The 13598-nt window shown below is 36.4% G+C and overlaps 1 protein-coding gene across 22 annotated transcripts in view; it reads right to left on the bottom strand.

Moving 5' to 3' along the window:
* The window catches only part of Ehbp1 (Eps15 homology domain containing protein-binding protein 1), a 745592-nt gene extending 734030 nt beyond the window's left edge, over nt 1-11562 (bottom strand). For 15 of the 22 annotated variants that reach the window (XM_067116671.1, XM_067116668.1, XM_067116674.1 and 12 more), the window contains exon 1: nt 11434-11559. The gene's annotated coding sequence lies outside the window, so the exon portion shown is untranslated. Of the gene's footprint in view, nt 1-11433 lie in introns of all 22 variants that reach the window. The other 7 variants (XM_067116663.1, XM_067116669.1, XM_067116678.1 and 4 more) reach the window with 2 other exon arrangements.
* Nucleotides 11563-13598: the final 2036 nt, after the last annotated feature.

Here is a 13598-nt window from a genome sequence, read left to right as displayed (position 1 = left end):
AAGATTATTGCAGATAGCTGCAAAAAATAACTGAAAAATAGTACTCGGCAACCACTACGCAAATAAACAATAAACCTAACAAGTAGGCTACAGCCCCCACTGGATCAGAAAACATTACAGTACTGTTAACCGTAATAAGTAATCATGTGAAAAGTACTTTCAACCATAATAAGTAAACTGTGTACATAAAAAGAGGCATCTACCTGAAGCATTTTCTTGGTAAAAGGTCAGACTCACTCTGCAGAATACATATTTGACAAGAAGGGACGAAAGCTCTTACAATCAACAGACTAAATGGCTGTCTTCTCGTCCTGTATAAATATCCATCTACCTTCTACGTGAGATTCACTTTCATTTTGCAAATTTTCTTCCTTCATAGAGTTCACTTTATGTAAACAAACCAATCAAATACCCTATCCATACCTTCGTCTGCTTTATGGTGAGTACAAAGAACCCCTAACAAATATAATTATTAATAAATATGAAATTAAAGAAATTCTCCGCCAATAAAACAAGTAAGGATCTACGCTTGAATAAAGGAAGGGTAAAGTGCGAGGATGATTCAGCTGGAGACAATTCTACATTATTGAAGATGAGTAAAGGAGCAGTTCTGGGCATGAGAGTAGATACCCCACCAGAATCAGTTGTCCATAAAACCATTCTTGATAAACATGAACTAACATATTCGAGTTAGAGGAAGGAGAACGAGAACTACTGTAGTTTACAGGCAGTTATGTTCCCACGCAACACTACCGGAAGTACTTAATATGAAACCAACGTAGTTAGATCTTTGCGTGAGCATCTACTTTTAGGCTACTACGACTGAGTCGAAGAGAGAGAGAGAGAGAGAGAGAGAGAGAGAGAGATTCCCTAATGACCGCAGTGATTGATTGAACGGGGAGGCCATCAAAATTAACTTTGAATACCTGATGATAAAGATGAAAATCAAAATAACCAATTTAACTTCATCACAGTAACCTACACAAACCTTTCGATAGTGATGCTACTTTATGTACTTGAACTTTGAAATGAGTAAATTTTGCTTCCTAATGCGATCCAATAACGGTATTATATATTGTTTACGTCAGTGTATTGTTCTTTCCTATATTTACATTACGAGGAACAAAACATCGCATTTAAATCAATAGGACTCTCCTAATGATTTGGTCAGTGACACGTGGTGTCTTACTGCCTAATAGAGTCAACCTACAATCTCTCTCTCTCTCTCTCTCTCTCTCTCTCTCTCTCTCTCTCTCTCTCTCTCTCTCCTGCCAGGCTTTGTAATTCTCTACCTGCTTCCTTTCCCCCAAGTCCTTACAATCTTTAACCCATAATTTGATAGTGTAAATTTATCGTTTCCACCGGAATTAAGACCAACTCATTATTATCTTGTTCCTTCAGGTCTGTTCTAGATAAAGACACTGCGAGAATAATTCCATAACCAGTGCTTTGAAAAATAGGAAGCAATCTTGTTTATTCAACCAAATTCAACAAAGTCATACAGTACATATTTACAAAGACTGACCAACGTTGTTCTTGTAGTACTTGAGCGGTTAGCCTCAAACCCGAATTAAATAAATTATAAAAGTCACTAGCAACAAAAAATCGACCAAGAAAAATGTAAATATTCCAATTTCATAACTTCCCACCAAACAATACCGCAGAAGCCATACCAAATCCCTACAGAAATCTTCAAATAGATGTTTTCGCATAGTGCAACTTGTGTAGGCCTACTCATCATACGTAACTGATCATCAGTACATTTCGATTTGAAACCTATGAAACAACTATACCCTCCCACAATAGCTACCACAAAACATACATTTGCCTCATAAGTCACAATGATGAAAGATAATTTGAACTGTTTCAAATAGTTCCTCATGTATAGAAACCTGCACCACAAAATTTCAACAAACTGAGGATCATATCTGTGAAACTGTTGCCCATGAAGGCGATAACAGTCAGAATATAGTTCGGGTTATAAGAATTTAGTTTTTAAGTTCCATTTGGCATCTCCGAATGGGGTCCACAGTAGCTCAGATTTGTAATTACCAAATTTAACCCCCTGCGGTTATGAGAGCCACTTTTGTATTACCATATGCGTAGAGCATACCTTCGTACCCTTGTAATAAAAAAACACACACACACATATATGACAATTTTTGGGGTAAACACGGTTTTAAAAATCTCTTTACTATGTACTAATGAATGCTTTCTGCTTGGTTACTCACATGCACCAAGTTACTCCAAAATAAACATGGTTAAAAACATCTCTATGTACTAATGAATACCTTCTGCTCAGAAACTCACATACGGCAACGTTACTCCAGAATACTTCAAAAATGATGTTTTGATATATACACAACGGGATAACAATAGTGGTGACGCCAATAAAGCTGGTAGCCTGCTTTTCCATTTTGCTTTACAAAACTTTAAAGTTTCGGTTTCCCATGTAATTGCAATGGCAAAGCAGGGAAAATCTTAACTAATAAAGGTCAAAACAAAAAATCCATTTCTCCCGCTTATTTTCATCTCTCTCTCTCTCTCTCTCTCTCTCTCTCTCTCTCTCTCTCTCTCTCTCTCTCTCTCAAGATGAGCACATACAGCGTCTCCAGTTTCTACCGACCAGGAAAGTTGCTTGCCTTGAAGTTTGTTTGTGACGTTCCTTCCTATAGTCCGTGAAATGACCTTGCATTCAGATATGAATACTCAACAAGAAATGTCTTGGTATGAGACTATTATTATTATTATTATTATTATTATTATTATTATACATAATGATAAGCAAGTACACAACCATCCATTTGGAAAATATATTACAGAAGAAATATTTTAATACACTTACGATGAAAAACCAAAAAACTACGGTAGCCTAGACCTCCGGTGAACAGCCGAATTCCCATTTTACCTCTAATATAAAAACCAAACATAGGCAAGGCTTTATGCGTCAGAGCTAGGCCTACAGAGACCCATTTTTCAATAACTCCTTCGCCAATTACCTAATGGCATGCTCCCCTCTTCAACTTCGCTTCAGCCTCTACTTATTCAGAAGCTAACAACCCTCCCCCCTCGTCTTCCTGCCAGAAAAAATGGGGGACGTTTTCTGAATAGGCCTAAGGCAAAACATAAAACTGAGACTTCTACGGAAGCCTAAACTTTGGTCACAGTGACAGAATGAATACAAACTTTCTTACCCTTTAGTGAAGAATGATGGGCAAACGGTTCGGCATCAGTCTTCAACAAAGAACAGCATTTTAATATTACTGAAACTTCGTACATGCCTCAGGAGGTTGGTGCAAGCAGCAGTAAGTTACAATGAATGCAAAAAGGCACCAACAGGTATAGGCTAAAATGAGAGTAACTTACTAGGCCTTTACATCATCATGGCCCATACCGTAATTACAGTAAAACAAATGCCAAAATTTTACTTATTTAATAATGTATTTATCAACACAATGACCCGCTTTCTCTTAAAATGAGAAAGTGAAAAACCACCACTACAAACTTTCACCGACTCTTTCGCCGCACCAGTGTGAAAGCAAGAAGCAAATTCCAACTGCTAACACATTCCTTCACAATTATGTTATACGGGTTTTAATAAGCGAAATGTAATAGAATCTTAGGTGTGTCATGTTCAAAAGTATTGGAATAATAACAAAAATGTAAAATTCTACTACTGCTACGAAGACAGCTTAACAATAGACAGAAACTAACATGTTAATTCTTATCCGATGCAATGCTTTTCTTTCCTAAAAGACACATACATACATACATACGCACACAACATGGCGCAGTCATAAGGCAAAACAAAGGGCCGTCTCGAAGTTGACTACATATTCGTTTACTTTCGACAAATATAAACAAACATTTTCGACGGAACTACTGCCTTGCCGACAATGCAAGTGCAGCACATAACACTAAGTAAAACAGATAGGTTCACAATGATAGTCTTTGATGAGTTACGCTACAAAGACCAATATCATGATAAACTATCAGGGAAGGCTGTAAATCAATAATAATAATAATAATAATATCATCCACAAGACAATGGTATTATTCTTCAAGATTATCCTAACTAATGCGATCCGCCTTGGCGACCGCAGCCCCAGGTGCAAGACCCCGTGTTGGCATACGGCCAGCTTAACCTAAATCATCATCAGCCGCCAATAATAATAATCGTAATGTTCTCGTGTTAAAGGGTCGATGTTACTAGGGAACGCCGTTATGATAGAGGTGGGTCTCTATCGATCCCAGCTCTTCAGTTTATCTGGAATGTTGATCAATGTTGCACGACTGCAATCCCTTCCATGTTCGGTGTTCCCAAACCGAAAATATAATCTAAATGCAGAAAGCAACATAATCATCACCACCATTATGAGAAAACATCGCCACAGAGGCCTAGGTCAGTTATTTGGGCGTCTTTAAAAAGATTTCCACTACAGAGAAGCTTAACGGAGGTGTCTGGAACACTTATAAGTGCGAACTCAATAACCTTAATCCAAAATACGATAGTCTCTTGCAAGTCTACATAAAGCGCAAGCGCATGAGTGTACGTGCTGTAATACGTGACGGGAAACAGTTCCCACGGAATCCTAGAAGCACAAACAGCACTAATTTGAGACCATTTCACACAAACGATCGATGCCGCTGGTTTACTGTCTGCTTCTTGACTTCCGTGGCTCATGACGTGAAATGGCTCGTTCTGCGTTCCAGGTGTCACCTAGCCTAACGGTACTCATTACCTCACAATGAGCGAACACGAAGATACAGGGTAATCAAATTAATTTTCAGTGTCAATTCTCCGAACAACTCCTTGTCAACTTCCATTTCTCAAGGGCAGTGGTTATGAATTTGCGGATCCCCAGTTCGTTGCAAATGAGTTTGCTAATCATTTAGCGAATGTTGCAAAGAAAAATTATCACAGATCCTATTCTGCTCAGTTAAAAATTGATTTTAATACGCCAAGGAACATATTCAAGAGTGGATGCCGGATTGACCAGGGTTTTCTAAAACAAGATCGCCAAATGGAGAAATGGCGATGATGCAGCCCAAAGTGGTTCTGGGAGGTGGAAATTTAATAGTCTCAAAGCAAACATTACCCACAGAAACGAATCGTCAGAAGGCCGTGGGGGAGCTGTAAACCTGTGGAAAAGGTCTTCCTGCCAGGATTATTAATATCCATGCTCTCAAATTTAAGAGAGGCTGTAATAACACTTTAGAGCGCCATGCATCACTGTCTGAGTGTTTCTGACACCTATTACTGCATATGACTGCTTAAAATTGTGTGTCTGCCGGTCAGCCTCTATTTATTTATTTTCTTCTTTTTACTTCCCATTCTCTTCACATACGAGCATTTTATGTAGAAGCCTGCTTTGCAAGGAAATTAACTTTTTGGCTTGATAAATATGAACTTCGCTCATCTTAAAATTGATGATGATAACAGAAGTAAAATGATGCAATTTCTATAAAGAAATGTATCATGTGGGAGATAACAGTATTAAGATAACTGACAGGAACTCAATTGGCCTGGCAAAATTCGGCCATACCAATGTTTGCCTAATGTTCTGGTATCATTTCCCTCTGCTCCCAAATACTGGATAAATAAATTATCTCACTGCGAAAAGAATTATCATATTAATAAATTATCTTATGCAAATATTCATGTTAACAACATTCTTGCTGCAAATACTCATATCAACAAGCTCTCCAATCTCAGGGTCTAGAAGCTCACTTAAAAAAAAAAAAAAAAAAAAAAAGGAGCTTGAATCGTAATCGATGAAAGGGAGACAATATTCCTAGAGTATATCAGCTACCCAGATCACGGTAAATCTCAGTTCACGGGTTCATATACATTTCCAATTCGAGCGTAGCCATGAAATTCATTTCCTACAATTCCAGTAGACTGTAGCTTCAACAAGCCCTGTAGTCAAGATCTACAGATAGGTGCCTGGTATGAAAAGAATTCGCTAGTCATATACCATAAAATTACACATATTCCACAATGACAATTTTTACAACCACCATATTGTTAATTTGTGAACTGTGGTACATTTGCTGAACCTTGATAATAAGGAGGAACTTAAAACTAAGCTAAAATGAACTAGGAAAACCAATATCATAAATACAGATAATAATATACACATCAAACATCTCTAAAGTATAGACTATGAGTTATGTATAAGAGGACTGGAATCTACAAACGTTACGATGCATAATTAACCCCCACACATCGTTCCTGGAATCCTACCGGAGGAGGAGATTTAATCAAATTTTATAAGCGATACGCCTGCCTTAGGCCTAAGTAAAAGCATACAGTCTCGATAAAATTAAGGAAAAGGTATTTTAATTCTTTTTGCGACTTTATTGAAATCTCAATACAGTACAAACACACACATATATAATTATATACATACATACACACACTCACGCACACACACACACACACATATATATATATATATATATATATATATATATATATATATATATATATATATATACATACATACAAAATTTTATATTCAACGCGCACACATCTTTCCTGGAATCCTACGAAGGGAGGGGTTAATCAAATTCTAAAGGCGATACGTCTGCCTTAGGCCTAAGTTAAAGCAGACTGTCTCAATATAATTAAGAAACAAGATTACAATTCTTTTGTGTCTTTATCGTTAATCTTAAAATCTCAGTACACTGTACAAACACACACAATTACATTATATATATATATATATATATATATATATATATATATATATATATATATATATATATATATATATATATATGACTATTTATCACATCACCGTGATTCATATACAATCAGAAAGCTACAAACGTCCTTTAATATCCAATTCACTCTACCTCGGAAGTAATATATTTTCATATATGTTACCGAAGGGGAATTTTTAGGTGATAATAAGTCCACCATCCCGTGGGATCGAACCAGCGACGGACGGGGGAATCAGGACTACAGTGACACACTAACCAGTCGGCCACAAATCACCTAAAAATTCCCCTTCGGTAACATATATGAAAATATATTACTTCCGAGGTAGAGTGAATTGGATATTAAAGGACGTTTGTAGCTTTCTGATTATATATATATATATATATATACTGTATATGTTTGTGTGCGTAAAATAGGTGTTATATATTTGTCAACATATATATTCTTATGGAGAGAAGACGCACGAACACATCTGCTCCAATCAACTGCTTGAATACAAGTATTTCAAGTGTGTGTAGCCTAACTGAGGTTACCTGATGTGACTGGAAGTATTCAGGATGGCAAAGAATTACGGTTTAAACGTCTTATCACAGGAATTTCCTTCTGTGGTAACAATAAATCTACGTCTAAGATTCTGGAAACATAAAAAAACAAGAGTTCTTTTATGTAAACACACACACACCATTCTTTTCCACACATACACACACACAACATAAATACTACCAGCAGCAGCTTCGTATTGTTCAGTAAAGAGGCTTTCGTTGAGACCAAGCTGTGTTGAACTGCAGCAAAAAGTTAAGGTCCAAATTTTATATTTCCTGTGACATATAAATTCCGTAATTGTATTTTATATTAACAAAATGATAACGTCCCTTAGAGTGTTCATGCTTGCCCAACCTTTCATGAAATGAATACTAAATAATTATTATGTGAGCTTTTACGGGAGAGAAAAGAATTATCAGGAAACTAAACTCTTTAGTCTATACTACAGTAAACTCGGCTAATGGCGCAATAATTTTTAATAAGGCAGAATCTTCTTCCTACACAGCCAAGAATCCATTAAAAATGACGTCACATCCGATGCTTTCCACCAAGTAAATTCTGTGAACGCAATGGTCATGATTCTAAGAACGACTAGATTCTGGGATGTCTGCAGACGAAGACGCCGCACAACCATTGTGGTTTAGCTACAATTCGACGAGCGTCGGCCATATACAAACTGTGCGGTAGTTTTTATATTGCTTATCATACTGTTTATCTGTAATTTACTTATGAAGGGTATTTGTTAAAATATTTGTGATGTTCCAAATATAAAGGAATCGTTTAATTTATAGATGTATTATTATACAGTAATCAAATATTTTCCATTCTTTATTGGTCATCACAGAACAGGGAAGAATTCGTCAATATTACTCCCGCCACTTGAGTTGTTGAAAAATAACACTATGAAAGATTATGTCCCATACAGCGTCAAGGCCGAAGGGGCTATGGTCAAACAAGTTCGTTGAGTAAACGACCAGTCAACAAACTGGTTTGTGGCTACGTCAGGAAAGTGTATATGAGGATACTTCCTTGATCGGAATGTATGCCGCATGGTTCATTATTATGTCGTTAACATCTCAGTTATTATCGCGGGAACGAAAGGTTAAAAAAATGAATCAAGAAAAACTGAGAACCGAATAACCCAAAAAGTAAAAATAAACACCAGTAGGCTAATAAAGGTTGCAATTTGCACAACCAGGGTATTATTAGGAACTTTGGTGATGAAATAGGATAGAAACACATGTTCCTGATGAGTACGTGCTTCACGTGTGTAATGAAGAAAGCTAACGGCTTTTAGCTCGACAACCTCTAACCATGCTTCTAAATGACATGCTCTTGTAAAACACCAACAATAACAGCACCGCAATACCAAAAACATATAGTACTCCCTAATGTGCAGTGTATGGCCTTTTTTTTTTTAACTTAATAGAAAAATCATTGGAGAATAACTTCACGTTGATGACTTTTACCAGTTAAAAACAGGAATGCCCCAAATCCTTACAAAACGAATCTACCGATATGATCATTTACTGCAGCCTACAAGTAATACCCACCCTGATTCAGAAACACCATTAGTTATCCCCATGATAAGGTATTATAACACTTTGTGCTGCCAAAGACAGATACTAAAAACATTAACCTAAATCTACAAAAGTTGGATATATGGTGAAAAGGGATGAGGAACAGTTAGTCAGACAAGCAGCCAATGCAGAAGTAGTAGTACTAAACTCTGTAAAAAAGGACCAGGAAATCATGGAACAAGTAAACAAGTGAAAACCTGGGCCGGATGGGAGTTCAAGCAGAAAGAGCACGGAATAGAAGAGTGGAAAAAACTCAACGGATGTCTAACCCACAAGAGGAAAAAGCTGATATTGAAAAGTACATGTAATGATAATTACTTCTTGTCAATTTTCAAGACTTCAACCATTACTGGCCACTTACCAAACCAACGTTTGCATCCAAAATAAGGCTACCTTTTGGTTTTTATTAGGTTTACAACTATTTATTTCTAACTTAATGATTTCCTAATACTTTTGGATATGTTAACCAACAAAAACCTTGAATCTGAATTGAGAATTACATAAAGAAACAATCTTCCATTCTAATAGCTGTATATAGCCTAAAACACATCCAAAAATTTTTTCAAGCATGGCCAGACTATGTGCTTGTTATTCCATCAAAAATGGCATTTCAAAATTACGTTAAATGTTAAGAATCTTTTTTTCTTAGCATATATATGTATATATCTACTGTATTTATACTAATAACCATCAACTATGCATTACTAGATAGTATTAGTAAAACTGAAACTGACAGTAAGCTTGCGTCTTTCACGAAATTCTAAAGACAAAACACGGTTTCCATTACAATGAATGCATTCATATGGGTAATTTAATTTATCATTACAGCTACCTTTATCAGTAAGACTGACAACACAATACATACATGAATTACAGTCATTTTATATTTGAAAATGAATGTTCTAGCTATCTTTATCAGTAAGACTGACAACACAATACATACATGAATTACAGTCAGAGAAAAGTAAGGTAAAGTTCTGGGTATATCTCAACTAATGCTAAGCTGTGTATGTGTGAACATTAAAAAAAAATCTCAACCATACCTAGTGAATATTTTTAAAAATTTAAAATAAGTGAAACAAAATTTAAAACAAGATTCAAGATGGTAATATAAAGATTCCTAATGAATAGGATACAGTAATGTATGATTAACATGAATGTGACAGAGCTTTTTACTGTTTGCTGACTTCTTAATATGCAATAAAAAGTACTGCTGTACTCTGGGAGATGAGGAAAAGAGAAAGATACAATGATGTGCCATGTATTGCTTTCTTACAACTGACTGGTAATGTTTACATAAATATACAGTTTAAGCGGGAAGTGAATCCTCAATCTTTACTTTCAGGTCCAAAGCCTAACACTGTAAGTGAGGATAATGTACAGACTAATGTAATTTGGAATACATAACCATCATTACAGTATTACCTTATTCAAAATATGGAAATGATTATGTTAAAACCTATTACTTAAAAACCAATTCTACAAACCAAAATAGTCATATGTGAAAATAATTAATAGGAATAAAATAGCAAAACTACTAAAAACACATAGTTAAATGATCCGCTATCTATTATAACATTTTCCTTTTAAAAACTAACAGTAAGGCAGCCTTCTGAACTATAATAACCAAGCTGACTCCTGTATGTCCTAAACTGAGCCAGAAATAATTCTGATAAGTTGAAAAAATGCACACATGGCAAATACAATGCCTATACCTTCATAAATATATTCTAACCTTAGGCTACAGTGAAACAACATTCAACCCTGCCATCTATAAATTCAACACAAGGGAGCAACAACGAGGTTATTCTTGATGATATTACTGACAGCAACCATGACTGTGTTAACTTTACAGCAGGCCCGATCTGACTGGGCTAGGCTAACCTAATTAGACTACATAAGAGGACCATACCCACGGTCACCTAGTGAAAACTTGCCTAGTTATCCAAGTAATAAATCAATAAAAAAAAACAGGGTAAGCTAGAAACTAATTGAGCCTTGACAGTATACCTCTTACTGTAGCATACATATAGCATACGCTATATAACCTGGTAATATGCCCACGCCCTCCTCACTTTTTACACTGTTGGAAGAGGAACGAACAGACTTGCCTTGCAAGCTGCATATTTCAGCATTCCACGCATACCATAATAACCAACCCTGGCCTACGCCACACGATGGCAAAATACCTTTATACTAACAGCTGAGAAGGAATCCACATCTCGGGAAAACTTGAAAATTTAGGACCCAAAGAAAATAATATCATAACTGGGCCTTCAGTAGATAAGCTATCCTACATAGATGTGCTTCAACTTGGGAAATAGGGTGGCAAGACATTCCCTAATATTTGGAAACACTCCCAATATTTGCACATACTTTCCGCTCAGATATATTAATAAATAATACTTCTTAACCCATAATAATTGTTCAAAAGGACCGATGTAATTCATATTCTCGTCGTAAAAACCATATCAAATGTGGTTGGCCTGATGCAGAAGACTCCACACGAATACCGAATCCTATTATTCCCTGGGCAGGGCACACACGTTTACAGTAAATTGTAGCCATGGTCACTGAACATACCTTAGGACGGAATTGACGATAACAGAGATTTATAGGTAGGAAATCCTCAGCGATTATTCACTAGATAAATCCTAATATGCATCGAAACTTTGCACATCTACTCTCCACTTCACCACCATAACAACTGATGTCATACCGAGATATTTAGGCAGTGCTTTTAGGAATTCTTTAATCTCCTTTTTTTTCCTTACTGCTATCTACAGCACAGATAACTAAACTTATGACAATTATTCATATTTAGTTTATTTTATTTTATACCAGCATATATTTAAACGTTAAGCTTTAAAATGGAGGTAATTTATCTTAAAAGAACGAAACGAAGGTAAACAAATGCTGTTTTGCTAGAGTCCACCATCCAGAATTACCTAAAAGAATGTTGTTACTTTTCTATTATTAATACGGAGCCTATGTAGTTTGATAATCATGAAAAAAATACAGCACTTCGTTTTAGTTACTTGTATTACAAGTGAAACAATTATTTATGTCTTCATAATTCGGAGGCATAATCACTCTGTTAATATACGCTTCTCAAAATCCTTCTTGTTACAGTTATTGTATAACTTTCTTCTGTGCATAATTTTGTTATATTTACCCCAAAACGATTTTTTATTGGCTTTGAATTAAACACAACCTATGCTAGAGCGTGACATTGCTTTTCAGAAAAGTGTTCCATGTAATGTTGATTGACGGTTGATAGGATCGCAATAGTTAACTGTTAATACAAACTTCATCCCTTAAATCTTGGGTCTATTTTTCTAACTGGTGTCATAGTGGGTTCAACAAGAATACTAATCAGTGCCACAAAGGTTAAATTTAAGGCTAAGGGGCAAGATCACCTTACAACGAAAAATACAGCAATCGCACTCAAAGAGGATAAAAAAATACCAAAAAAACACTTAAAAGTATTTATTACAAATAAATCTTAACCTAATAAACCTACAAAAATAACTGATGAAGGGTGTAGAAGAAACCTTTACCTAAAAATACTCTCCTTCACACGACAGGCAAAGAGATAGTCTCGAGAAGGATGAGGGAAAACCACCTATTTCTAGAAAGCCCTGAAGTTTAGTAGATGAGAACGAAAGGGTAGAGAACCTCAATCCTAAATTACATAAACACAGTATATATATTCACATATTTAACAGATAGTTTATAAACAATGATGCTTTAATTAACCCAACACCAAGCTGAATACGCTGAATATGTAAGAGTGGCAACACCACACACACACACGGCTGTCCAACAACGGTTCTGGAGTTGCAAGGGGTCTGAGACCGGAGGATACACTGACCCGTGGCAGTGACGCCAATTAAGAATCAACTCAGTTTATATCCTTACCGGCTATCAAAAGAGAACCAGGCGGGGAAAGACAGGTTGTCCTTCCAAGGGCAACGGGCAAGTCTAGGGATGCAAAGGCGTAGATAAAGAGGAGCATGAGCAGTGCCCTCCACAACACACAAGAAAGGCGTCCGACCAGGGCACATGAAATGCCTCTCAGTAAACACCAGGGTCTTCAGGTAGAGAGGGACGAAAGCAACGTCCTCCGTAATACACAGAATAGGAGGCTCAAAGGCAGTAAGTCCTTCAAACTGCAGAAAATCTCCAGCGCATTAACGTCCTGCGGTAATGTGGTCAGCAAAACCTCCGCGTTAAAGAGTCAAATGCGCACTGACCCTTACAGTGCCTTACTCTGTCAAAGGACCCCATCAAAACGTGAGGAAACGTGCAGGTAACCACCAAAGAAAGAATCAGTCAGTTGAACATAAAAAGAGAAAAATGCTACTTTCATGGGCAGGGTAGGCTACTACTTAAATATAAACAACCTTCGTTCGCCAGGTTAATAAAAGGACTACGTTCCCGTGATAGAATAGCCCCATCATTAACTGAGCTACATTGGCTCCCGGTAAAAGCTAGAATAGAATATAAAATACTTCGTACAGTCTTTAAAGTACTATAATATGGTGAACCAACATATCTGAGAAACTGCTTAAGCTTCTTTAGACCTGAAATGAATATTGTGATCAGACACGCAAGTGAAGCATATATTCATATTTGAACCTATAACAAATTTCAATTGAGTTAGGCGAGAGAGCATTTGTACACTGCGCACCAAGACTATACAACAAAATACCGCCTGAAGTGAAGATTATACAAGAAGAAGGCAA

The sequence above is a fragment of the Macrobrachium rosenbergii genome, chromosome 14, assembly GCF_040412425.1.
Source record: "Macrobrachium rosenbergii isolate ZJJX-2024 chromosome 14, ASM4041242v1, whole genome shotgun sequence".
NCBI lineage: Eukaryota > Metazoa > Arthropoda > Malacostraca > Decapoda > Palaemonidae > Macrobrachium > Macrobrachium rosenbergii.
The sequence above is the reverse complement of the archived record's forward strand: the minus strand, read 5'-3'. Positions and strand labels throughout refer to the sequence as shown.